This window comes from Alexandromys fortis, unplaced genomic scaffold (genome assembly GCF_014885135.2).
Source record: "Alexandromys fortis isolate MF-2015 unplaced genomic scaffold, M_Fortis_MF-2015_v1.1 scaffold_71, whole genome shotgun sequence".
Lineage (NCBI taxonomy): Eukaryota > Metazoa > Chordata > Mammalia > Rodentia > Cricetidae > Alexandromys > Alexandromys fortis.
The window spans coordinates 4177621-4202667 of record NW_026067954.1 but is presented as its reverse complement, the minus strand read 5'-3'; the positions used below and the strand labels follow the sequence as shown (position 1 = coordinate 4202667).

General features: G+C 47.3%; 1 pseudogene; it reads left to right on the top strand.

The window, feature by feature from the left end:
• LOC126507347 (Y-box-binding protein 1-like) overlaps positions 1–24635 on the top strand; it is a 56886-nt pseudogene extending 32251 nt beyond the window's left edge.
• Positions 24636–25047: the final 412 nt, after the last annotated feature.

Here is a 25047-nt window from a genome sequence, read left to right as displayed (position 1 = left end):
GGTTCTGGAAGCAAACAGTTCCTACTCATTGGCAGCTTAGAATTTTGTTTTATTTTTTTTAATTTTAGATTGTGTGTGTATGTGTGTGTGTTTCCTCAGAGGCCAGAAGAGGGCATTATCCCTTGGAGCTGGAGTTATAGGTGGTTGTGAGCCACCCAATGTGAATGCTTGGGAATGGACCCCAGCCTTCTGCAAGAGCAGGAAGCTTTCTTACTTCTGAGCCATCTCTACATCCTGAGCTTGGTGTTTTCAGGGGTAACCTCTGCTAACTTTGCCTGAAGTGGCCTGCCCATAGCATCCAGAGTTGGCAACGCTGGTATTGTTTTTCTCTTGGAAAGGTATCTGTCAGCATGCCAGAGCTGTAGATAGCAATCCTGTCTCTCTTTATAGCTGTTGAATGGAGCAGGAATCTCCAAGGAACCAGAGCCTTTATTAGATGCCCTGTGGGCATTTGAGATTTGTAGCATTTTGGGAGGGTGAGCAGAGGACAGGAGTGTGGTTGGCTTCAACGCTGAGGTCTTCTTCCTGGTGATGGAGTGTGGCATGTTTTACTCCTCAACATGGTCCAACGTAAGCTCTCCAAATAGGCCTCATCTGCGGGGCTCACTGACAGCCTCGGTGAGCAGACTGATTGACGCCTCCGTTACTGTCTCATCACTCTGACTAAATGCCTGACAAGGAGCAGCTTAAGCTGGGAGGGAAGATTGATTTGGGCCCCTGGTTTTGAAGGGAAGGTATGGAGGGGAGTGGCTCCACGGTGTCAGGGTATACAGGGGTTCACTTCCATATCTAAGGAGCAGGAGCGCAAGGCCAAGAGAGAGACTGGGGCCAGGTACAAGGCTTAAATAGCCTTCCCGCTGTAGCCTGCATCCTCCACTGTGGCATCAGAAGGTCCTCATGTCTCCCTAATCAGTATCACCAGCTGGAGACCATTTTCAAACACACACAAGCCCATATACAAACCACGCCAGTTGATAAAACCAAGTCCAGACAGAATAACAACCGCCGTCTACCTGTCTTCAGGATGTCACGCCAAGTATATCAACCCAACTTGTGCAAGCAAGCAGATCACCTGCTTTCCTTGAGGGTCACCTGATCATTGCCTAGCTCAATGACGAGCACCACTGAGCCAGGAACACAAACCGCGCATGCCCAGACTCTGCCTTCTTGCTCACCTTGTTAGGCAACCAGAAAAACCTGCCACTTCTTCACTGGTCGGCTGCCACTGCCTCGGATGGGTTCAGGCAGCGTCTGGCTTTGGAAACAGTGCCAAAGTGATAGTGGATCATCTCCATAGCATCCTTCCCCTCAAATGCGTGTTTCCACCCCAACAAGGACAACCACTTACAGATCCGCAGTCGCTGTCACCAGGCCTCTACCTAAAAACCTCCCGTGGCCGATTCTGCAGCACTTTCGACTGGAGTTCATTTCTGAGCTCATGCCTAGGAGACCTCTCATAACCTGTGCTTTGCTTAGATTGACAACTCACGTCTTTCCTTTTCCATAGCGTATTCGAGACAAACGGGAGCCTTTGAAGTTGCTACGATGCTTTAGACCTCTGTGTATCTATCTCTGTGCTCACTCTCCCTCGGCCGGGTGTTCACCATCCACCACTTCCTAAGTTCACGCGCCGTCTCGACACAGTCCGGCTCCAAGCATGTTCTAGTTTGGTTTCTACTGCTGTGGTAAAACACCATGACCAGAAGAAACATGGGGAGAGAAGGTTGTATTTAGCTTACACACACTGTCATAAAGGGGGGTCATGGCAGTAACTCACGGCAGGAACCTGCAAGCAGGAACTGAAGCAGAGGCTGTGGAGAAACCCTGCTTATTGACTTGATCCCCACGACTCTCTCAGCTTGCTTTTTTATACCATCAAGGACCACTCACTTGAGGTGATACCACCCACCATGGGCTCGGCCCTTCTCCACTGATCATTAATTAAGATAATGCCCCACAGATCTGTCAACAGGAAATACGTCAAAAACCCAGGGCATTTTCTCAATAGCCCTTGCCTCTTTCTGGATGACTTTTAGCTCATGTCAAGTTGACAGAAATTAACCGACACACAGTGCCCTCTTCCTGATTTTCTAAAACAGAACTTTCCACCCAGGGTCCTAAAAGTTGATCCATTGGCAGTCTAGAGCCTCTTGAAATCAAGGACCCTATCTTACGTGACATTCTCCATGCTTAGCCCACTATCCAACACGCAGTAGGTGCTCAACAAGGAGCAAATGAACACAAGCCCCCACTCCCATCTGCTGCATCTCAAACGGGTTGGAGAGAACGTTTCGTTGGTTCCTGCAGTCAGTCTTGCTTCTGAGAATGCCCGCTCAGCTGGTAGATCTGCAGTTTGGTCTCTCATTTCTAACGCTCACCCTCCTGGTTTCCTCAGGTTAATATCACCACCATGCTTCTCCACCCTGACCCATTGCCTTCCTACACAGCCCCAGACTGGGCCAGGTTCCGCCTGGGGCCAATGGCCTACCTTCCGGTCTGATGCCTCTCACATTCCCTGTGTGCCAACAGGGAGGCCGCCCTTCCCTTAGCACAGCTCGCATATTTAGCTTTTAATCTTTCCTCATAAATTAATCTCTCTGGCTTCCTAATCATGTCCGTGCCCTTCTCTGCACCCTTTCCACCTTCCCTACCTCCTTTGGGTAATGAGATGCCCATCACTGCGCTGGCTGCAATATCCCAGACTCCGTCTTACCCCAGAGACTATTTCCTTTTGGCTTTGTGTCCTGGCCCCTGCATATGCATACCTAAATCACCCGGCCTTTCTTATTTATTTCTCTGTTGGCTTCCCATCGCAAGCATATCTAATCTGTGCTCTTCTCTGGGGCTGCATCTTCCCAGTGGAACCCCAGGTTTGCGCCCTTCCTTCACTTACGGGATCCATCTCTGTTTTTAGGATTATTTTCCCTCCTTGTGCTGATGCTCATGTCGCTCAGGTTGACTCCCATCTGGAGCCATCTTACCTTAATAGCACTTTTTCCCCCCAGGAGAAAATCATGTTTCTTCGCTCCTTCCCAGGCCAAGTGGCTGGCCCTTCGCTTCAGAGCCCACTCCCATAAAATGCAAAGGGAAAACTGGCTATTCTGAAAAGTGGCTCAGCTCTTAGAAAACCTAAAGCTAAGTTTGTGTTTGGCAGGAGCAAAATTCCCCAAGAAGTCCTCTTTGGTGAGCTATTATACAGAGATTAATACAGATAGGATTTAGTTTATGAGTATAAACTAATCATAGTCTATGACTGATGATTTTGACATAAGAAGGGTTGGAAGATGATATTTAATCTATAGGCCCTTGACAGACTTCTCTTTCCTCTTTTTACCCCTAGCTCCTCTGCACTGACCCAGGAGAAGTTGGTTTGGCAATGTCTTTGTGCTTGGTAGCCTTGTCCCTGTTCACAGTCACCCTAGTGAAGTAGACAAGGTGACAGTGGGCATAGGTGGGTCAAAGAGGAGCAGAAGGGTCTGAGGGAGGCTCCTGCCAACACAGGGAAGCCTCATTCTGCCCCTTCTGGTTATGTCATCTAGGACCAGTTAACCTTCCTAGATTCTGATTTCTTACTTATTTAGGGATGAATGATAAAACATTTCAGGATTGGTAGAAAAAGACAAGAGCTGGGAGGTGTGACTCAGTGGCAGACAGCTTGCCTAGCATTTGTAAGACCTAGTTCAACTTCAAACATTGCAGAAACAAAAACACCAATGAAAAAGAAACACTAAATATGGACATAGGTCCAGGCTAGCACCCACCCCACGTTCTTGTCCTGATTTCTCAGAGGGGATGCCTAATGATAGATGTGTCCCTTTGGGTGTTTTGTCTCCTGAAATCCACTATTAGTATTACTGATTGGTTCTTACCTTAAAGAGGCAACTATCCCGATGGTGTGAATGCTTCAGTCGGCCACTATCACCTAGAGAATAGCCTGTCTACAAGCCAGTGATGTGAGGGTTTGGTGGTGGGAGAAGTGATTGTGTGTGTGTGTGTGTGTGTGTGTGTGTGTGTCAGAATGTCTAGAGGATCACAGCATCTTCTAAATGAGAGCACTGCTTAGGGAGCATGGTGAGGGCAGAGGATGGAATCACAGAGTCTGCAGGGTGGGAGCACTGCTGGGGGCAGGGTCGGGGCAGAGGATGGAGGATCACAGCACCCTCTGGGTGGGAGCACTGCTGGGGAGCAGGGTGGGGGCAGAGGATGGAGGATCACAGCACCCTCTGCGTGGGAGCACTCCTGGGGAGCAGGATGAGGGGAGAGACAGTATCTGATTAGTGTTGGGGCAAGAGCATGCTTCAACTTCCAGTGTTTCTGGAATTCAGTATGCAAAATTTTCCCCACATTTTGTCCCATGTAGATGCTCAGGCAGGGTGTCTGGGGGCGGGCCTCAGAATCGACATTTCCGGTAAGTTCCAAGCATTGCCTGTGCTTCAGAACACTCCACATGGGAAAATTCCCACAGGCTTTGACTAAGACTTCAGTAGGACACTAGGCTTTGGGTGATGTGTGGGACCCTGCAATCCTGTCTCAGAAACTCAGGTCAGGGATGCTCTGTCCCCAGCTCCAGGCCAGGATCCTCTACCAGGCTGATTTGAATTGCCATTATTTGTTTTGACTCAGAACATCGCCCAAGTTGTTTTCCTCATGTAGTCTCCTAAAGCAAAGCACATTACACTCAGCCCTTTCCTTTTATCTCCTCAGCTGGCATCACTATAGATTTTTTTAAAGCAATTAAATTCATCTGGCACGATTTGTACGACATCACTCCTGCCATTTATTACTTATGACTTTATTCCCCAGCAGTTCCAAAGTTTCTCTCCCTTGGCTTGCTTGGAAAGTAACTTTTATTTTATGCTTCCCATGGGGTTGTATATAGATTACAGTTTACACAACCAAAAGCATCCATACCTTTACACACACACACACACACACACACACACACACACAGAGAGAGAGAGAGAGAGAGAGAGAGAGAGAGAGAGAGAGAGAGAGAGAGAGAGAAATGTAACCAAGTCCTGATAACTCTTGTCTTCTCCTCCAAAGGGTCTTAAACTCCGTCTTCTTCCTGGAGTGACCTCGTACCTGCCAGCTATGAGGAGGTGTGTACCTTGCAGACTAGTGAAGGGTACCATCCTGTGAGTTCTGGGTATTGATTCCACCCTGATGCTTTCGCGGCACATGACCTCAGTCCCTACAGTCCACAGTTTCCAGGACAACGCCCTTGACTGTCTCCTTATGCTGCCTGTGAGCTTTGCTTCTTCTTCAGATGTTCACGAGGCCACTTTATGGTGACTCATCTTGGCTGTCAAATTGGGAAAAGGAAACCTTATTGAAGAATTGCCTGCATTACATTGTCTTGTGAGCAGGTCTGTTTGGGAAGGGGTGTTCTCTTGACTGTTAATTGGTGTCGAGGGTCCAACCCACTGTGGATGGTCCCATCCCTGGGCAGGTGAGCAAGGTTGGGCTGTGTAAGAAAGGTAGCTGAACATGAGCCAAGAGCAAGCTGGTAACCAGCATTCTCCAGCGGTCCTTGTTTCAGTTCCTGCCTCCAGGCTCCTGTCTTGAAATTTTGCCTTCACTTCCCTCAGTGATGAACGATAACCTGTAAGTCAAGCAAGTCTTTTCTTTTCTAAGTCACCTACTTGGTGTTTTATCACTGTAATAGGAGGTCAAACTAAAACCTATTTCTGTATCTGTTCGGGGAGCCTGATGCTGTGCTGGACTTCCTGTGAACACCAGGCTAAGCAGCTCCTGGTGCTGATACACACGTGACTAAGCACCGCCCACAACTGCTGCCCTTCTGCTCGGAGATCTTCCTGAGTGGAGAGAACAAGCTCTCCCTGCTCTCCTGGCTGCCCTTCTAAATGGCACCCGTTGGCCCTCACACGTCCCTGTGCTCATTTGAGATCTATAATCAGGACTCCAGTCATTCTGCAGCCCTCCTATGTCCTTCCCATCTCCCACATCCTTCCTGTATTCCGGTGTTAGTCCTGAAATTTTCCAAAGAAAAACCAGTCCCACCATTCTGACCAATGTAAGCAAGTGTTTTATTAAAATATTAAATACTGACCAAGATGGAATTTGGTCAGGACTACTCCATGGAAACTTCCATGTGAGTGGCCCTGAAGCCTGTATTGTTGGGGCTTATATGGACAAAACCCATAGGCCACCATACTTTCCCAGTAGGCTTTGTTGCTCTTTTTCATGAACTACAACTCCCAGCATTCCAGGAAGCTATCTGGTGTTTGGGCAGGTGGGCCTTAGAGGTTTGGGTCTCACACCAAGGTCAGTGCTATGGGCTTCATGGAGGGACCTGCTCATTGGCTCTCTAGTCTTACTTGCCCTGATGTTTCTCACTTCCTGGGTGATCTCCACTTCTGAACCTGAGTGTGGAGAAGACACGTGGTTAATAAAATGACTTCTACCTTGTATTATTCCCTTGTCCATCTTTAAGACCTAGGCTTAGCTCATGGCACATCTTTGAAATGCTGTCAAATTTCCTCCATAAAACATCTTGCTTCCATACCTCCATTCTGCTAAGGTTTTTCTTAAGGCACACAATTTCTGAATGGTATGATATTTGTGCATATTGTAACATTATAATGTGATGCTTTGATTCCTGTAGACATTAGGCATTGATCTTCTCGGGGTAACTAGCATATCTGTCACCTTAAATGTCTATTGTTTCTTTGTGGTGACTACATTCAATTTCCTGTCTTCTGACTATTTTGAAATCTCTAATGCATATGATGCATTACTGTTCTGCTAAAGAATTCCAAAAACATTACCTAGAATTGTAAACTAAAGAGAAAATGACACCGTGTTCTCAGGTCTTTCCAGACAGCCTCCCTGGAGACCCCCATCCCCATGCATCCTAGAAAAGAATTGTGACAAAGTCACCGGGACTGGGGAATCGTTGGCAGAGAGTCCAGCTGTGCCCCTTACCTGTGGCATGAACAGAAGCCTAGCACCCACACTACTGACCCCGTCACCCCAGGTCATGAAGCATTCTGCTCTCTGCCTGGCTCACCTGCAGGAGGTCCCCCACTGTACACAAAGGCCTGCTGGGGGACTTTTCAGGTGTCAACCAGCATGGCACATAGGTCCAGGTGTGTAGTGGACTCTGCCTTACATTTCTTGGGCACTCTCTTTCATCCGCTCTTACATCCTCTTGGGGCGTCTGAGCTAACTTCCAAGGGGGTGACTGATCCGTGTTGTACATGCAGCCTCCTTCAGCTCTCATTATGATGTTGAAGCATTCAATAGGCAAAGCCAGTTCAATTAGAAATTCAAATGTAACATCCCAAGGAATGTCAACAATAAAATTATCAATGAAAGAACTGAAAGAGTTGTTGGATTGTTAAGCGACCATTTCAGCTCTTATAAAAATCTTAACTGTCTATAAGAAATGATTTCAAAAATTTAATACCTACGTGTGTAGCAAGGCTCCTTAGGCATGGTGCTTATGGAGAATTTGAAGACAGCCACCATTAGATGGTATTGATCAGGAATTGGCGCGTAGTCATTTCAAACACGAAGCAATATGAAAACATGGAGGCGGGGTCAGGCTTCTCGCAAAGTTGAAAGGATTTTATTTGAAAATTTTATACACCTTCAATATTTAATATCTTCTCCAATACTTATCCTCTGACTACAATTATACAATATGAGGAAAAGGTAATAAAAATGTCCCATCAAGCCCCACAGAAAGACTTCCAAATAATTTCCAGTCCTTTCCAGTATTCAGCATAAATACTGCAACTGTGTTTGCGCACCGCCCGGCTACTTGCTCGGGAAGCTCTGCCCCATTGGCCGAGTGTGGCTTCCGGATGCAGGCAGTCTTTCTGGTGTCCAATCCCATCTCCTCCACACACTGGCTGTGAGCGTGCCAGAAAGTTGCTTAACTGAGTTGAACTCAGTCTCCTCATCTGCAAAAGGGGAAGCAACCTTGACTTTAGGACTGTGCTGGGACCCGAGGACCTGTCCAGCATCGCTAACTCATCCCTTCACCTCTGTATGACCTTGGTTTTCTGAACCACATTTCCGAGAGTGCAAAGCGGCCATCACAGACTATTGTGATGCCAGACGACCCGGCTGCCCAATCACGGCTGCTATCAGGGGCTGGATCTCAAGACGGGCAAGGCGAGATCACAGAGTCCCCATAAAACAGTGACTTCAGAAAGAGGGGGGAATGGCACCCAGCGCTTTGCTGCCAACTCACTGATTTAGTATTCAGAACTCAGGATTTATGGAGCCGCCTTCCTCTGTCACATCATCCATCAGAGACAGACACTCAAGAGACGGAAGGGGAAAAAATTAAAAACCTGTTTATTGCTTGACTTGCTCTAGGCATGTTTTAGCTTATTGTTCAGCTCTGCTCATTTCGGTCTGAACGGCTTTCTTCGTTGCCGTGGCTAACGTATAAATTCAGTGGATGGGTGGGTTGTTGGATGTACGCCCACAGATATCTATAGCTCAGGCAAAATAGCAAGTACCAAAAAATGGCCCCACAAGTCAAGTTTTTAAGGCTATGGGTGGGTTGGGGACTGAAGGATCCACCTGGGTCCGGGTCTAGCTGCCTGGCATCTTTGAGCTGGGCCAACCTTGGCTGGTGCAGGGTGCTGCACTGCAGGTGCTGATTGGGTATGCCGCAGTTGTTCCTTGCGATGTCAAGGAGAGTTTGTGGGCAGGATGAGCCCAGAGCGCACAATGGCAACAAATAGCAAAGCAGACAGAGGGGTGTGCAAGGGAGGACAGGGAGCTAGCAGGGGTGACTTGATGGCATCTAGCAGTTCCAAAACAAAAGAAGTGAATGCTAAACCGTGTGTCCTGAGAGAAGACGATGTTATGAACAATACATACCAAGGATTGCGAAGTCCTGCTGGAAAGGCGCTTGCTACTCTGAGCTGAACATGGGCTCAGGAGTCAGCTCACCTGGATGGGATTCTCCACTTCATTATCTCCAGCTGTTAGCCTTGAGTGGGTTATTTAAACATTTTGGTCCTCAGTTTTCCTCACTTCTTCATCCTTCAAATGGGGGTAATACTGTTTCTTTTGTTCTCAGATGACTTGTTAGTGCCTGAAAGTTGGCCCATGCACGTTCATTGCTAGCACGTACTTGCAGGGTGTTGCTGGTGGAATTTGCTTCTGCTATGATCCTACATCAGTACGGTTGATGCTACCATTATGGTTACTTCCCTAAAGCTAAAACATTCAATGGTGGGACACCCTATCATCCCCCACACTGTGGGGATGGTTAACACTGCCCCCTGTAGGAGGTGGTTAACACTGCCCCCACTGTAGTCATTGTAGCCAGTCTCTCTGCATCCCTAACATTGAAGGCTTTTGTTTTGTTTTTCACATCTCAATTCTCCATCCCTATTTTGTGTCTTGAGAAGGTCTGAAAAAAACGTCCCCATGACTATTTCTGGAGGAATTTTGGAACAATCCAGGTCTTGAGACAGTCTGAAAATAGAAGAAGCAAGCTCAGGTTCTGTTCATGTGGGGGGAGAGGTGATCCAGGCAATGATGGCTTACATTTTACAGATTAAGAGAAAACGGGATGCAGTGGGGAGCAGGTAGGATTGACAAGGTATTAAAAAACTAAAGGCTGTCTATGCCTCTGACCTACCTTTTGAAGAGGCTCAACTCCCCCTATCCCCTCACTCTTCATAGGGACAAACTTTGCCTAAGACTAATTCAGGTTCCGAGACCCAGAAAGCAGATGTACCACTTTAGACTTTTCTAGAAAAAGGATGCTTGCAAACACAGCAAGCGCTGCCCACCACATATGGAAGGTCAACAAGAATGATGTACCTGGTAACTACACCACACAGGGACCATGGTGCTCCTGTACTGTGTGAGGGTATACTGAATTACACAGCCTGTGGGAGCTGGGCTTCCGAGATCCATCTGACACAGTTGTGGTTTCTGGGGTAGCCAATGGTCATCAGCCAAAGCTGTGGGCACAGGAGGCCAGAGGGACATGAACAGTGGCTGAACTTGTCACTGATCATGCTCTCTTGGATCTGGGCTTCTGGTTCACACAGGTTCAAACCCCTCGTCTTCTTACCTGTAACATCAATCTAAGATCACACAACTCTTGGGTTTTTAAGAATTGTATTTAGTGCCCAGTTTGTGTCAGGCCTTGCCCTGGCAGTAAGTGTCTAAAACCAAGCAAACCCCATGTATTTTATACTACTTAGCTCATTTCATTCTTCCAGCAACCCTTTGAGAAAGGAACTATTATTATCCCCGCTTTTAAGTGAGGAAATTGAGGTGCAGAAAGGTTAACTAACTTGCCCAAGGCCCACCACTCATCAGTGGGACAGCCAGCAACGGGAAGCAGGCAGCTCAGCTTGATGCTGATGGGAGGCACTGAGCCACCCCTATGATGACTGCACCCAGCCCTATGCGCTGATCAGTCTAATGTGGAAATAGTTCAGAGCAGCTGCCATTAAGTCTTGCTAAATAATGCAAATGTATTTATGTATCAATCAGCACACCCACAGTTGGGCAAAGCAGACCCTATGAGTTGCTGCTTACCTAACAGCTGTTTCTCCCCCCCCCCTCCTGCTCCTCCTGTTGTGCGAGCCTGCTCACAGGTCAGAGGTCATCCTTAGGTGTTGTCTTCAGGAGTTTTCCACCTCTGTCTCTTACTTACTAATTAGGCTAGGCTGGATACCCAGTGAGCCCCGCTGATCTTACTGCCTCTGCTTCCTCAGCACTGAGATTATAAGCATGGGCCATCAGGTCTGGCTTTTTGCGCAGGTGCTGGGGGAGCAAAGGCGGGTCCTGGTGCTTGTTATAGCACACACTTTACCAGTTAGGCTAGCTCTCCAGGCCCCAGTTAGCCATTTTTCTCCCTCCTTTCTAATCAAGACCCCAGTTCTATTTGGGGAACAGTGTAGTGAAACCTGGTTGGTCTAGAGCAACCATGGCAGGGCACCTGGGGAAAGCATCTCTCTCTAAAAAAGAAGTAGTCGGATTCTCCACTGCCAGAGGCATTTTAGCTCACAAAGTTAGTCTTCAAGGAAGCTGCAGAATAGGCTGTCTTCTCTGCTTGTTCTCTTATTATGCTTGTCTGTGCTGAGAATGGAGCATATTCAGGCAGAGAGAAGGCCTGGGGCCTGGTGTCCCCTCGCAGACACACTTGGGCAGACAGGCCAGTGGCTTCACTGCAAAATGAATACGTAGCTGGATGCTTTCGTTTTCCTTTGCAGACAATGCAGGTCTGTAACAGGGTGGGCACTGAGGCCCCTGCGAAGCAGGGGAGAGCCAAAACGTGTCTGATTCCACCTGTGCGCCCTGTTCCTTACCCATCAACAACACGGAAGGCCCAATCTCTTCCTTTCGAATCAAAGCCATGAAAACCTTCTCTTGACCCCATGGTTCTCCTCCGTATCCTCCTCTCATCTCTCTCCCTTGTCAACCAAGATGCTTCCTTCCCCTGCTCCTCTGAAGGCCTGGCAGACTAGACCCTACAGACCTGCCTGCCTCTCCAGGCTCAGCCTTCCTCTGCATGCCACCTCTGGGCCTTTGGGCTCCAGCCTTCCCAATGTCCTGTGGTACCCTGCTGTGATCAGTGCAGGGTGGCCTCGGCCTCTAAAGCTCTCTCAGGTAGGATCATCGTGTCCTGACATTCCTAACTTGAAGTTTCCTTTCCCACCCTCTTCTCTCTCGTGTTCCCTGTTGTTGAAGAGTGAACTCTACAAGACAGATGGAGACTATTGCTAGCCTTCATGCTTTGGTTTTCTCTAGCCCACCCTAGTGTCTGACTCCTAGGCAGTACAGAGACTACATTAAGAAGACAAACCTTGCTGCCAGGAGACTTGGAATAAACTTGGACAGAGCATGACAGACCAACAGGAAGAATTCAAGCCAGGGTCAAGTGAATGGGTTCAAGGTCCATGAAGAGAGAACTATGGAGAGTCCATGTAGAGAGTCGATGAGATTTCTGCCGTTATCCAGAAGAGATGTTGATGGTTTGTGGGAAAGCAGAAGGACACATACGTGGTCATTTAAGCGCCCTTTGTGGAACACCTACTGTGTGCCAGGCCCTGGAGATACAGCAGTGCACAGAGCAGCCCCAGATCTCTGCCCCATGTTTTCAAACAAGATTTTCAAACAATTTTCAGACAAGAAAGATTAACCCAACGTGGCTATGTCAGAGGAGACAACGAGGCATTAAGGGAACAGCAGGCTTCACAGACCCCAGTGAACTGTCAGAGAGCTGACACACTGTCCCTTTCATCCCCCACTTGGCTTTCCTGGCAGTCTTTTCTGTCCCCCCTTCACCTACTGTAACCTCGTCAAACCAGTGGCCTCTCCTGTGCCTGGCATCAATGTGGACACGTACTGTGCCCAGCATGAGGGTCCTCGTGTGTGCGGCAGGGCTCTGCTCTCTGGCAGGAGCTCCTTGTGGATGGACCAGCAGCCGAGGCTTCTGCTTCCCACTCTTGCGACATCACTCTCAGTTCTTGTTAGATCTTCAATAAATACTTGTTAATTTGATGGATTGCATGATTCATAAATAAAATTGCGAGTGAATCCTCCAGTTAAAATCTCCTAAGGAGTGTTTTCAAGGCTCTGATTACTAAACACTCTACAGAGGGGGAAACATCTTTAGAGGCAGAATCAGGGCACCACTGACTCTGCTGTCAGGATTGGAATGCCAAGTGTGAACATACCACATTCTCCAGGACACAGGGAACCAGAGGGGAAGACACTATTCCCAGCCCTACAGGCTGGCTCCTCCTGGACTCAGACTTCTTTCTTATCAGGAAAGGGGGATGGGTGACCCCCAAAGTCACTTATGGATGAGGATCAAGAGGAACACGTAGGAGAGATGGACTTTTCAAGAGATGGACTTCCATGTTGCCTAATGGCTTATTTTAGTTGCACTCCCCTGAGCTACCAGGGAAGGCAGAGGGCTTCCTGGCCACAGGGCTCATTCCTTCATGCTCACCCATTCCTCTTGTTTGAAGTCGAATTCTGTGTCACCTGCAGGGCCAGGAAGCACCTGCTATAGTTGAAGGGAAGAAGGGGTAGCAGGCATGCTCCCTGGGAAGAGACCAGACAGATAGGGCTGCCTGACAGCTTGCCTATTTTTAATTTAATCTCATACTGCCCTCGTTAGCATCTGGCTATTATTAGACCATAACCACAATAATAAGTACTCCAGTTGTATCTTTTATTCACAGAGTGCTTTGCAATCGTTTTTATTAGTTTGTTGCAGCTCAGTTGTCCTGGAAACCAATATGCACGCAAACAGGAAGAAAAATGGGGCCGGGGCCAGGGTAAAGTGTCTACCAGGCAGCTCAATTTGTCTTTGACCAGCAGGATGCCAGCGTTCCCTTGGGGGCACTTGAAGAAGTTACATGAAAGTAACCCTTCCCTGAGAAGAAAAAGCATGGCCTCCACCAGGGGACTGCTTTTCGGTGGGAACACGCAATCACACCCACAGGTGAGCTGGTCAGTGGGAGAGCTCTAGTTTGGGGCACAAAGAGAACCTGCTCTTTCGTCTTGCATCTGGGATGACATCTGAAGAAACCGCCTTGTATATAAGCGAATGTATGACTCTCTCTCTCTGGGAGATCAGTCAATTACAGCAAATTGAGCTATTTCATTTCAGCTTGCAAATGGCTTTCAGTTACACAAGTAGACACATTAATCTAATAACTAATGATCATATATTTCACTAATCATACAGCCCTGCATGTGGTATAATATCTAATTATATTTAATATTAAGACATCTTCACATGTGTGGTTTTACCAACTGCCTAGCTCAGGGAGCCTCGCAGGAGCAGAGTGGCAAAGAACAGGAACCAGCTCCTAATGGAGGACAGGGTGGCAGGCAGGTAGCAACGTTTAGGAGACTGGGCTGTCCCTTGGAGAAGGACTCTGCTCAAAGGGCGTGGTGGGGAGATCCATGTTCCTGCCGGACCACAGCTAACACATGGAGTACTTTATAACTGCATTCCCCAAGTGTCATGGATTAACCAACTGGAAAAGGCATTCTTGCTACCAGCTGATACATCTGGCAGTTAGAGAGCCTGGCTGGACCTGTGAGAGCAGAGCACAGCCTAATTCCAGGCTTTCCACAGTTTCCCTCAGCCGGGCACTGTCTCTGGAAACCTGGCCATGTCCCTGGATGAGCTGGCTTTCCAAGCATCCATGTATTTTTAGTGAGATCGTAGACAATCACCTGATGCCTTTGAGCCTCAGTTTTCTCTGTTTTGAGATGAGAGGTCTGGCAGGGCATAAGTCAAAAGTTATAGTGAAGAAGAAACAGATGAAAAATAAATATACTTTGTGAAATTTCTCAAGAGACAGTGGTCAAGATCGTCTGGAATCTCAGGGTTGAGTCGGGGTTGCTTTACAATGTCTCATCTGTCACATGGGAGTCGCCGTTCCATGAGACAACAGAAGAGATGAATTTTGGATGTCCCCATTATCACTGTTGCTGCTGTTGCCATAGCTGTTGCTTACTCTGGCCACATTAGGCAGAAGTCGGCAGGTTCAAAGTCAGTGGCAAAGGTAGAAATTAGAGGTTACCTATCAGTGCCCTGCAGCCTGGAGACAGCCCATGAATATGTTTTCCCTGATACTAAAGGCGTCTTCAGAGACAGCTTGCATCACCATTTATGAAAGGGGGCCTTGTGAAAGAGTACGGATCTCCCAAGGGAGAGGTTCACAAGGTTCGGCCCCTATGTGAAGAGCCATTGGCTGCTAAAGAAAGTAGAGTTGGTTATCTTCAGGGGTGTGGTCCCTGGTAGGATGCACAAGCTCCAGTGGATGACCTTATATTCATGCACATGCGGAGAGCACTGAAAATGGGCCCAAGGAATTAGTATTAATTGTAAAAGTTAATACTAATAAAGATGACATGGGAATGTGGAAGGGGGTGCTGGACAAGTTGGAGAGAATGGGGATGGATATGAGCCAAGTGCATTGCTTACATGTATAAAACGAGCAAAGAATTAGCTATTACGGAGCTCCGCATCTTCTCGTAAGAGTGAAAATATCTGGTACAGTGGCAATGGACCAATACCATGTAGGAAGAACTGGCCTGGCTCAGGAGGAGCTGCCATGAAAGCTGCCTTCTCTTTGTCACCCTCTGTATCCTTTGCCTGGACCTGTTTTGCTCATTTGCTATGGCTCTCTGTTGGTTTGTCATTTCTTAATCAAAGCCTTAAGAGTTCAGGAATACGTAAACCATGCTTTGTGTCCTCAGAAAGAACAGTCATGTGTTCAAAACTGGGCCAGGCTGGTGCAGCAAGGAGTGTTCTCAGCAGAGTTTGTGCTGTTCATGGGAGAGACCTACTCATTTCAGTCACTCTCTCTTGTCCATGGCATCCACGGTTACATTCTAGTTCCAGAGGGGAAAGTGACATGGAGAATCGAGTGAGGTTCAGCCCAGAAGTGACCCTCATCTCTTCCATTCTTGTCTTAGTGACTGGTACAAGTCACATGACCCACCTACATTCGGGAGGGTGAGGGCTTGCTCCCTTCCTGTGTTGGATGAGGTTCTCTCTAAAAGCAGAGTTGATAGGATGTACTCATATTATAAAGAGAGAGTCCTATAGATTGCCTTACACAGTAGGGAGAATGGAGCCCACTGACGGCTTTCCACACTCCCGAGAGGCCGAGGACTCAGTAGCTGCTCCGCTCACAAGGTTGACTGTCCCAGCGTGGAGTGTCACGGGTACTCACTTGTGTTGGGAGGCCAAGGAAGTTAGAAAATGATGTCGGGGGAAGGCGACAACAGCAGCAGATAGACACATTGGTTTTGAAAGAAGTGAAGGCCAGCAGGCCACACTGCCTTTTCTGTGGATCTCTTTATGCCCAGGCTGCTTGCTGGAAGACATCACCCACTCTTGTCCGGAGCACCTCACAGGCAAAGCCGTGTCTCCTAGGTAGTTCGGAACCCCAGTGATCTGACAACTGGGACTAACCATCACACTTCCTAGAAGGAGGAGCACCAAGAGTTTATAAACAGTGGTGATATAGAGGACCACAAAGCCATAACAGGTGCAGTGCTTTACAGTGTCTAATCTGACACAGGTCCCTGACTGATGCCTTAAGAATGCTATATTAAAGGTCAGGCATGAGCTGCCAGGATGCTGGAGAGAGAGGCAGCCAGGGTGACAGTGAGCACTTCAGGCCCTCAAAGGCCTGTGCTGGTCTGCTTCCCATAGGTGCCAAGAGGACCCAAAGGGATGAGAGATCCAGTTTAGAATTTGCAGATGTGGCAAGAGGAAAGTGGAGGTGTGTGCAGCCCATGTGGAGCACGCCTTTGAATTTGAGCTCTGTCTCGTGTAGGACGTCTTTGAAGTGTTTTAAACAAGGAGACAGTCAGATTCGAACTGGCAATGGAGATCAAGGCCAAAGCCATGACTATGCGATCTAGGACTCCCCCAAAACACCTCCAAAATATACCTGGTGGGACCAACCCTTTCCTGCTTATGACTTTACACGCACACTCACATACACACACACACACACACACACACACACACACACACACTCACACACACACACTCTCCACCGGAAGGGCATGAGGTGCATCAGGGTATCAGGTTCAGAGGAAGGCAGAACTGACAGGTAAACAAGGAGACAGCGTCCCTCTGCAGGCTCTTGGCTTTTTAATGACACCCCTCCCTCCTTTCCCCAGAGCTTCCCCGCAGTGAGGACAAGGAGGCCACCCCTTGGGGGCTTCCCTCCTTTGCCAATCAATTCTCCTCAATTACCAACAAATCTAAATGTGATTTATCTGTGCAAGAATCATTCCAATATCAGGCGAGAATCTATCAATAAAACCCCCTAAGGCAATCTTACTCAGAGTCGTCAATAGCCGCTCTAAAGCACAAAGGCAGAACAGCCAGCAATCAGAGTAGTTTTGCCCCCTACCCCCCTTTTTGGGGAGCACTTAATTAAGTCCACCAGAAGCTGTCAAAGATAATTTTCAAAGCACATGACCTCAGCAGCTGACATTTGATAATATTACATTCCACGCTGATTGAAATTGATTTTCCCCTCTTTTCGGAGGGATGGAGAGTAAGGTTTCAAAAGAGGGGAAACCTGGATCCCCTCGGTTAGCAGCCTAAGGGGCCACCACGATAGACCCGGCTTCGGTAAGACTGGGGCCAGGTAGCCATTTCCAACTGAACATATCCGTCATTTATGTGAACCTGAAGGGCAAGGGCGCAGAAAACTGGTACATAAAGACAGGAGAGAAACATGGGTAGTGCAGCCGGTGGTCTGTGTTCTGCTGGAAGTGGCTGCACCGAGTGAGGTGCTCATTGGCCGCTCTCAGTCGGCACAAGCTTCACATTTGACCACACCATCCGTGACAAGAGGGCAAGGTGGCTCTATGTGTAGCCTCCTCCACTTTAATGCCATCCCAGTGTATACAGCATATTCCAGTATCCCCCAGCCTCGTTCTTTCCCCTCTCCTAGGCAGAAGAATAAGGTGGACATCTTATTGGCAAAGTCTCATCCCCGAGGCCTCCAACAGCCCCCGAGTATTTCCAGACCCAGCCTCCACCCCACTCAGTTTCCCCTGAGATTAGGCTCCAATTTAGGCTTGAGTTTGGATACTCCATGGATGTGGGATGCTGAAAACATGGCCCTTTGTTTCTGAATATTTCTGGCGTTGTTTCCTCCTGTTGGCTCACGCCTTGGTTTACCAGCTTTGCTATACATTAGGATTTAAGGTCAAAGGCAGGGTTCTCCAACCTCTGTTCAAAATCACTGGCTGCAGGAGCCTTTCCTCATGTTTACCTAAGGACAGATGTGGACCTCCAAGGAAAGAATATTCTTTTCCTTCTTAAGCTGCTGCTTAGTTTCTGTCCAATTTCTTTTCATTCTGCTTCAATGTCTGCAGAGAACAGCGTGAGTCCACTGAGGTTGTTCTCGTTCATGCAGTGGCCTGGGCCATAGAAGTTGAAGCCTAAGCTTCAGTGGGGGCTGGGTCCTCTGACTCGGGAACCACTGGACAGGTAGAGTGAGCACCTGTAGACCAGTCTGCCACCTTAGGCTGTGCCGAGGGGACACAGGAACTCATGTAGTCCACTTGCCCTGGCATTTCTCCTTGGTCATGGCAAACTTCTCAGCCAAATGAATAAAGCTTAGAGCTGTCACATGGGCTTAATGCTTGGGTTTTTTTTTTTTTTTCACCTTATTTTGCAGGGGGTTAGATTTGTAGCTTAGCAGTACTTGCTCTAACAAGTGCACAGCCTTGGGTAATTTTGCTAGGTGTTAGGTTAAGACTATACAAACATTTGCTTCCTGACCCCTGCCCTCAAAGAAAATTGAATGAGTCAGAGTAAAGGCAAAATCACACTCGGCTTGCTGATATCATTCAGAGAGGTGATGACGTCACAGCCTGCTGCCTCTGGCTTTCCCTGCATTTGAGAATCAGATGGCGAGGCACGACTTCTTTCAAAGCCCAACATGGTTCCTGCAACTTCCACCTGAGTGAAGAGGCTGATAGTTTTTAATTACTGCAGTGAATTCAACTACTTGCTGATATGAACGTTCCTGGCCTAATGTGATCCGCCAGGCTGCAATTACAGATATTCCAAAAGCTGGGAGTGATGGGAGTTGACTTTGAGATGCTGGTGAATCTCGGGCGGCTATGTTAACTATCTCAACCACAGCAACTTCTTCCTAGGGACCAGGTGAGGAGTTTGCAGTAACATCTTTCTAGTCTGTCTGTCAGTAACTATTTTCCGGGTTCTGTTGCAAGTCTGCCTGTTGATCACTGGGACCAGGTGAGGAGGCTGCAGCAACAGCCATGGTTCCAACAGGCATTTGAGTGGAAAGGTGAAGCATCATTTCCTCCAGCTGACCTGCCACTCAAGTCTCTTTCCTCTTCACATTTGACAGATCTTGCTTGGTCACTGCTACTTCTCCACATAGACCTTCTATTCCCTTTCTTCCTGTCAAATCTATGCTCATTCTTCAAGGCCCAAAGCAAGTTCTCTCTTAGGAGTCCCCCTTCTCTTGCTCTCTGACTCTTATAACTTGATGTGTGTATGTAGGATGTTACTTCCATCCAAGTAAATGATCTTTAGAACATCTATCTTAAAAGAAGTTAATAGATGCCAATGCAAAAAGCCATCCCACTGTCGCATAGCTGTATTCTTGAAGCACCAGGCTTAACAAAGTTAAATGTGTTTCTCTGAGACAAGATGACTCAGAGCCTTTACTGCACTCATATGATTATACTCATGGTGACTGTATGATTTATGAACCAACTGAGGATGTTTAGAGATAAAAGTGTGTTATCAGTGATGAGTCAAAGTGATAATGGGTGCAAACTGGGCCCATCCCACCATCTAGGGCACATGGTCAACTGAATTCAAATCTCTACACAGAGTGTTTCCCAGACGTCTCAGACCAAGGGACTCTTTCGTCAAGGAGCATATCCCAAGTGTGGCCCACCCTTTAGGAAATGCTAGTTGTTTGGTGACCCAAGACACAGACAAGCACTCATGAGCAGAGTCTGGCTGTCTTCATGATTGTTTCCCTGATACCTAAGGAAGTACACTGCAATAGAAAAATAAAGGGAGACGGAAGAATTATTCTGTTTTGATTAGGCATTTCAAGAAGAAGTTGATACACAGTTTAGGTGGGGTTCTACAGAGAAACAGAACCATCATAGTGTGTGTGTGTGTGTGTGTGTGTGTGTGTGTGTGTGTGTGTGTGAGATCAAAAATATTTTTCAACATTTCATCTTGGATTGGGGACATGGCTCAGCTCATAAACTGCATGCATACAAGCATGAGAGGCCAAGTTCAGATCCCCAGGATGTATGCAAATGCTAGGCATAGTCACATGGTGATGGAGGTGGGTCTTGTATCTTATCTGTTGCTTTCATTGGTTAACTAATAAAGAAAACTGCTTGGCCCTAATGGGGTAGAAAATTAGGTAGGTGGAGTAGACAGAACAGAATGCTGGGAGAAAGAAGCTGAGTCAGGAGTCGCCATGATTCTCCCGCTCCAGAAAGACACAGGTTAAGATCTTTCCTGGTAAGCCAGCTCGTGGAGCTACACAGATTATTAGAAATGGGTTAGGTTGGTATGTAAGAGCTAGCCAATAAGAAACTGGAACTAATGGGCCAGGCAGTGTTTAAAAGAATATAGTTTCCGTGTAATTATTTCGGGGTATAAGCTAGCCATGTGGGCAGCCGGGTGCCGGGGATGCAGCCCACCGCCCCTATCACAACAACATGGGACTGCAATCTCAGTGCTGGAGGTGAAGGAGAGGACACGCAGATCCACAGAGCTCAATGACTACCTTGTGTAGGCAGCTGGTGAGCTCCACATTCAGTGAGTGACAGAACCTGTCTTCAAAGACAAGGTGGAATAGATAGTATAATTTTCAGATCTTGTCAGAGAAGCTTCTTTATGTAGTAGATAGTGATTGATATAGAAATTCACAAGTGGTCCAAGAACAGAAAATGTGTTAATGGGCTACTTCCAGAAATGGTTCGTCTATGACATACGCCCTCCTTGCGAGACTCGAGGACAGTTGTCTATATCAGAAGCCCTCCTCCCGAGACTCGAGGACTATTGTTGAAGAGGAGGTGGGAAGATGATAAGAACCAGAGGACTGGAGTGAAACAGTGACTTCCGCACACGACAGCACGGCTGCACTCCTGAACGCAGAGCTGCGGTGTCTGAAGGAAGGGGAGGGGCTAATCCAGTCAGCATTCTAGCATGGAAGGGGAGGGGCTAAGCCAGCCAGCATTCTAGCATGGAAGGGGAGGGGCTAAACCAGCCAGCATTCTAGCATGGAAGGGGAGGGGCTAAACCAGCCAGCATTCTAGCACGGAAGGGGAGGGGCTCATGAACCTTTGCCTATAGTCGAGGAGCTATTGACAGTTGACTGCTTCTGGTGGGAGAGACGGGGTCAGTTTCTTTAAGGTTATAGCCCCTAGTAGGTTGACCCAGCTCCAGTCAACGTCCCCTCACCCATGCGTATATAGGCAGCACAAACTGAACTCTTCCGTGGGCTGAAACAAAAGGAGGGCATGAAGTAAAGAGGGGTATGGAAATGGAGGACAGATAGGGAGGAAGTGAGGGGAGGAAATTTGAAAATTGAAATTTATGCCCTGGCAATGCTGAAGCATGCATGGGCAGCCTGTATATGGAGGTTCTGTTGAACTTGTCCATGTTGGGGTTTGTGGTGTAAGTTGATGAGGAAGACTGACCAGGTCTCTTCCTCAAGAGGGAACCAGATCTCATTACAGATGGTTGTGAGCCACCATGTGGTTGCTAGGAATTGAACTCAGGACCTTTGGAAGAGCAGGCAGTGCTCCTAACCACTGAGCCATCTCTCCAGGCCTGGTTAGGGGAGGAGTAGGGCATAAATATGATCAAAACATATTTTATGCATATATGAAATTCTCAAAGAATTTATAAAATACTATATTTTAAAAGGTATGGTGGAGAATGATGTGGAAGACATCCATCTTAACCTCTGACCTTTGTAGGCACCTGAACTCCCATATGTACCAGCATACACACATCCACATACGTACAAACACAAATCTTTATTGAACATTCAGCAATTTTTCTTGTCATCAATCCCCCAAAGTACAGTATAGCAGCTATCTCCACTGCCTTGACATTTCATTAGGCTTCGTAGGGCATTGAGAGAAGAGACTGGAAAGATTAAAAGCATACAAGAAGGCATGCATTGGTTATGGGCAAATATTATGCCTTTGTGCTTAAGGAATGTGAACAACTGTAGATTTGGGTATCCCAAGGGTTTCTAGAGGCAATCCCTTATAGATGCAATGAAGGATTCTAGAGGGGGAAAAAGGGAGTGAGGGAGAGGAAGAGCAAAGCTGAGGGAGTTATTTATTTTGAGTGTTATTTTAAGAATTGACTCATGGATTGGCAATGTTTGACAAGTACACCCTGCAACCCGGAGATGTGCAGAAGAGCTGTAGACTCTGTCTAGAGACTGGATCTGCTAGCAGATTCCTGCTTACCAGGGCTGTCTTCCATTCAGATCTTTGAAACTGATTGGATGAAACTCGTAGACTTTATGAAAAAGTCAAGTGCTCTCAAGTCAACCATTTTACATGTCAGTCTCATGTGAACATACCTCACAGAAACATCCGGAATGTATGACACATTTCTGGCCACTGTGGCTCACCCAAGTTGACATATCAAATTGAATACCACAATACAGACCAAAGGCTTTTGACTGGGAACATGGTTGTAACAAGAAACTCAGCTACTGCCTTCAGAGAGTCAAACAGGGGCTAGGACAAGGCCAAAGGCTGTAATGAGGTCATTTGATCAAAGTGGAGATGCGTGAGTGACAGGAAGGGGAAAGTGTGGCAGGAATTTTCTCTTTATCGTGGTCTGACGTTCTGTGGAGTCAGGTGTTGCTTTTAGAGTCTGGGTCCACATTCAGCTAGTTGGAATGGATCATAGAGTTCCCAAGCGAGCCCAAGAAAGAGAGGCCCCAGAGAAGAGTAGGCATGGCCAGGAAGGATGGAAGAGAATGATTACAGTGTGTTTTATGACTTAATGAGTGGTAGAAGTAATCACATCATCTGGAGTCCAATGTGAGATGCCATTTGTAGGTGAGGCATCATTTGTAGGCAGAGTTTTTTGGCAGGAACGCCAGTCAGTTCTGTCCTGCCAGCAAGCTCCCCAAATAACCACAGAGACTTATTATTAATTACAAATTCTTGGCTGATAGGCTAGTACTAACTAACTTTTACATCTTAAATGAACCCGTATTCTATCTATGCTCTACCATATGGTTGGGTACCTTATCTCAGTACAGCATGTTCTTCTCCTGCTTCCTCTGTGTCTCCTGGAGACTCTTGAGACTCCACCCTTCTTCCCAGCATTCTCTCTGCCCCAAAAATCCCACCTAGCCACCAGCCAGTCAGCTTTTTATTAACCAATGAGAGTAATACATACTTACAGTGTATAAAACGATTATTCCACAGCAGGAGGGGGCTGCCTTTTGTCCGAACACACATCTTAATTTTGACTCATTGCTAGTGGCACTAAAAGGATGCATTGGAGATTAAATGTATGTTAAAGCAAAAGGAAACAAACCACCGCAGTTCATAAACATTGCACCTCTGCAGAAAGTGATGACTAAGCAATTGGGCAAGAGAAATGATAGCCGGTGCCTGGAACTGAGTGCTGGTTTTGTGCTAGGCATTATACTTGCAGCTCAGATAATTTTACTAGAAGCCTGTAAGCTACCTGTTCTCCCCATAAACACCTGTACACATATGATTCCACACTTCCTTGGATTCCTGCAAAGAGGAGTGTCAGTGTGTCTGCACAAAGACAAAGAAATAGGAGATAAACTCCTGGTACAGAATTTTAGGAAATTTGTAACATAGCACAGATTCAGGCAAGATAGAACCCTTTTCTTTATTCTCTAAGTCTCCTCCCATGTCCAAAACTTAATGATGCTGGTAGGCAGAGGAGCCACGTACTGTAACTGCAACAGGGTTAAAGAGGGCCCCTCTGCCCGGGAGGCTGACTCGCCATCACACCTGGGGAAGAGTTGCAGCATCTCACTCCTCATCCCAGCCACTGCCACAACCCTGAACCTTGAGGCTGAGAACCACCAGACAGGCAGAGGGGGCAAGTGCGACTGGGTGGCCTCATATCGGCACCCTCCTGACCGGACAAGAGGATCGTTGCAAGGAAGGTTTGGGGAATTGTAAAATTGTTCAAAGAAGGAGCAGATATGGTTTCATCAACAGGAAGTTCACCAAGGAAGACGTATTTGTACACCAGACCACTTTAAAGAACATCCCAGGAAGTACCTTCATAGTATGGGGGTTGGAGAGACAGTGGGGGTTGACATTGTTGAAGGAGAAAAGGGTGTGGAGGCCTCAAGCATTGCAGGCCCTGGTGGAGTTCCAGCTCAAGGCAGTAAATAGGCAGCAAACCATAACCATGATAGGTATAGGTGTGATCCGCTTCCTGGGGGTCCTCCCTGCAATTACCAGCAAAACAACCAGGATAGTGAGAGTGGGGAAAAGAACGAGGAATCAGAGCATGCTCCCAAAGGCCAGGGCCAACAAGGCTGCCCTACTAGCCCTACTTCAGGCTAAGGTTCATTCCTGAAATGCTGAGACCCTGTGGGCATCAACCACAGTACTGCACCCCTCCTGTGGAAGAAGTGATGGAGGGTGCTGACAACCGGGGTGCAGGAGAGGCAGGTAGACCTGTGACAGAGTATGTACCAGGATTACAGATCATGACTTCTGCTGGGTCCCTCCTGCCAAAGATGACCTAGAGAGGACAGCAATGAAGGGGACAGGGAAAATCAAGGAGATGAGACCCACAGTCAGCAGCTCAACCACGGTGTCGCTGCAACTTTAATCACCAACGCCAATGCCCAGAAAACCCTGAACCACATAATGGCAAAGAGACAAAAGCGGTTGATCCACCAGCTGAGAGTTACTCGATTCTAAAGGCTGACCTGGCCGGGGCTGAGGAATGCCCATTTACCGTCTCTATCATCATAAAGTTTGGTCACCCTACACAAAGAAATGAATATGGATTTCCAGCAACATCAACAAAGATTGGAGCGGAACACCTTAAGTGCTTGCTTTTTGCCCATTGACCAGATACAATAGAACTAATTACCTGCATTATCTATGCAGCATGGGTTTATATTATTTTTACCTAAAGATGTCTCTTCTTGGTAATGGCAAACATATTTTTGTTTATTTGCATATGTTTGTGTTTGTTTTGGTTTTTGCTTGCCTTTTGCAACACATCTTTATGGGTTTTTAAATTTTTTCATATCTGGTCAAGTTGAGATCTTTAAGAACTTCCTAAAAATTTACAATTTGTTTTTGCAAAAAAGTCAACAAGCTGCAAGCACCTGTTAATAAAAGTCTAAAATAAAACCAAACAAACCAGAACTGTGAGAGTTTAAACAAGAATGCCCTCCATACGCTCCAATTCATGACTCCTTGGTCCCCAGCTTGTGAGGCTCTGCAGGTAGGCTGGGGATTGTGACCTTGCTGAAG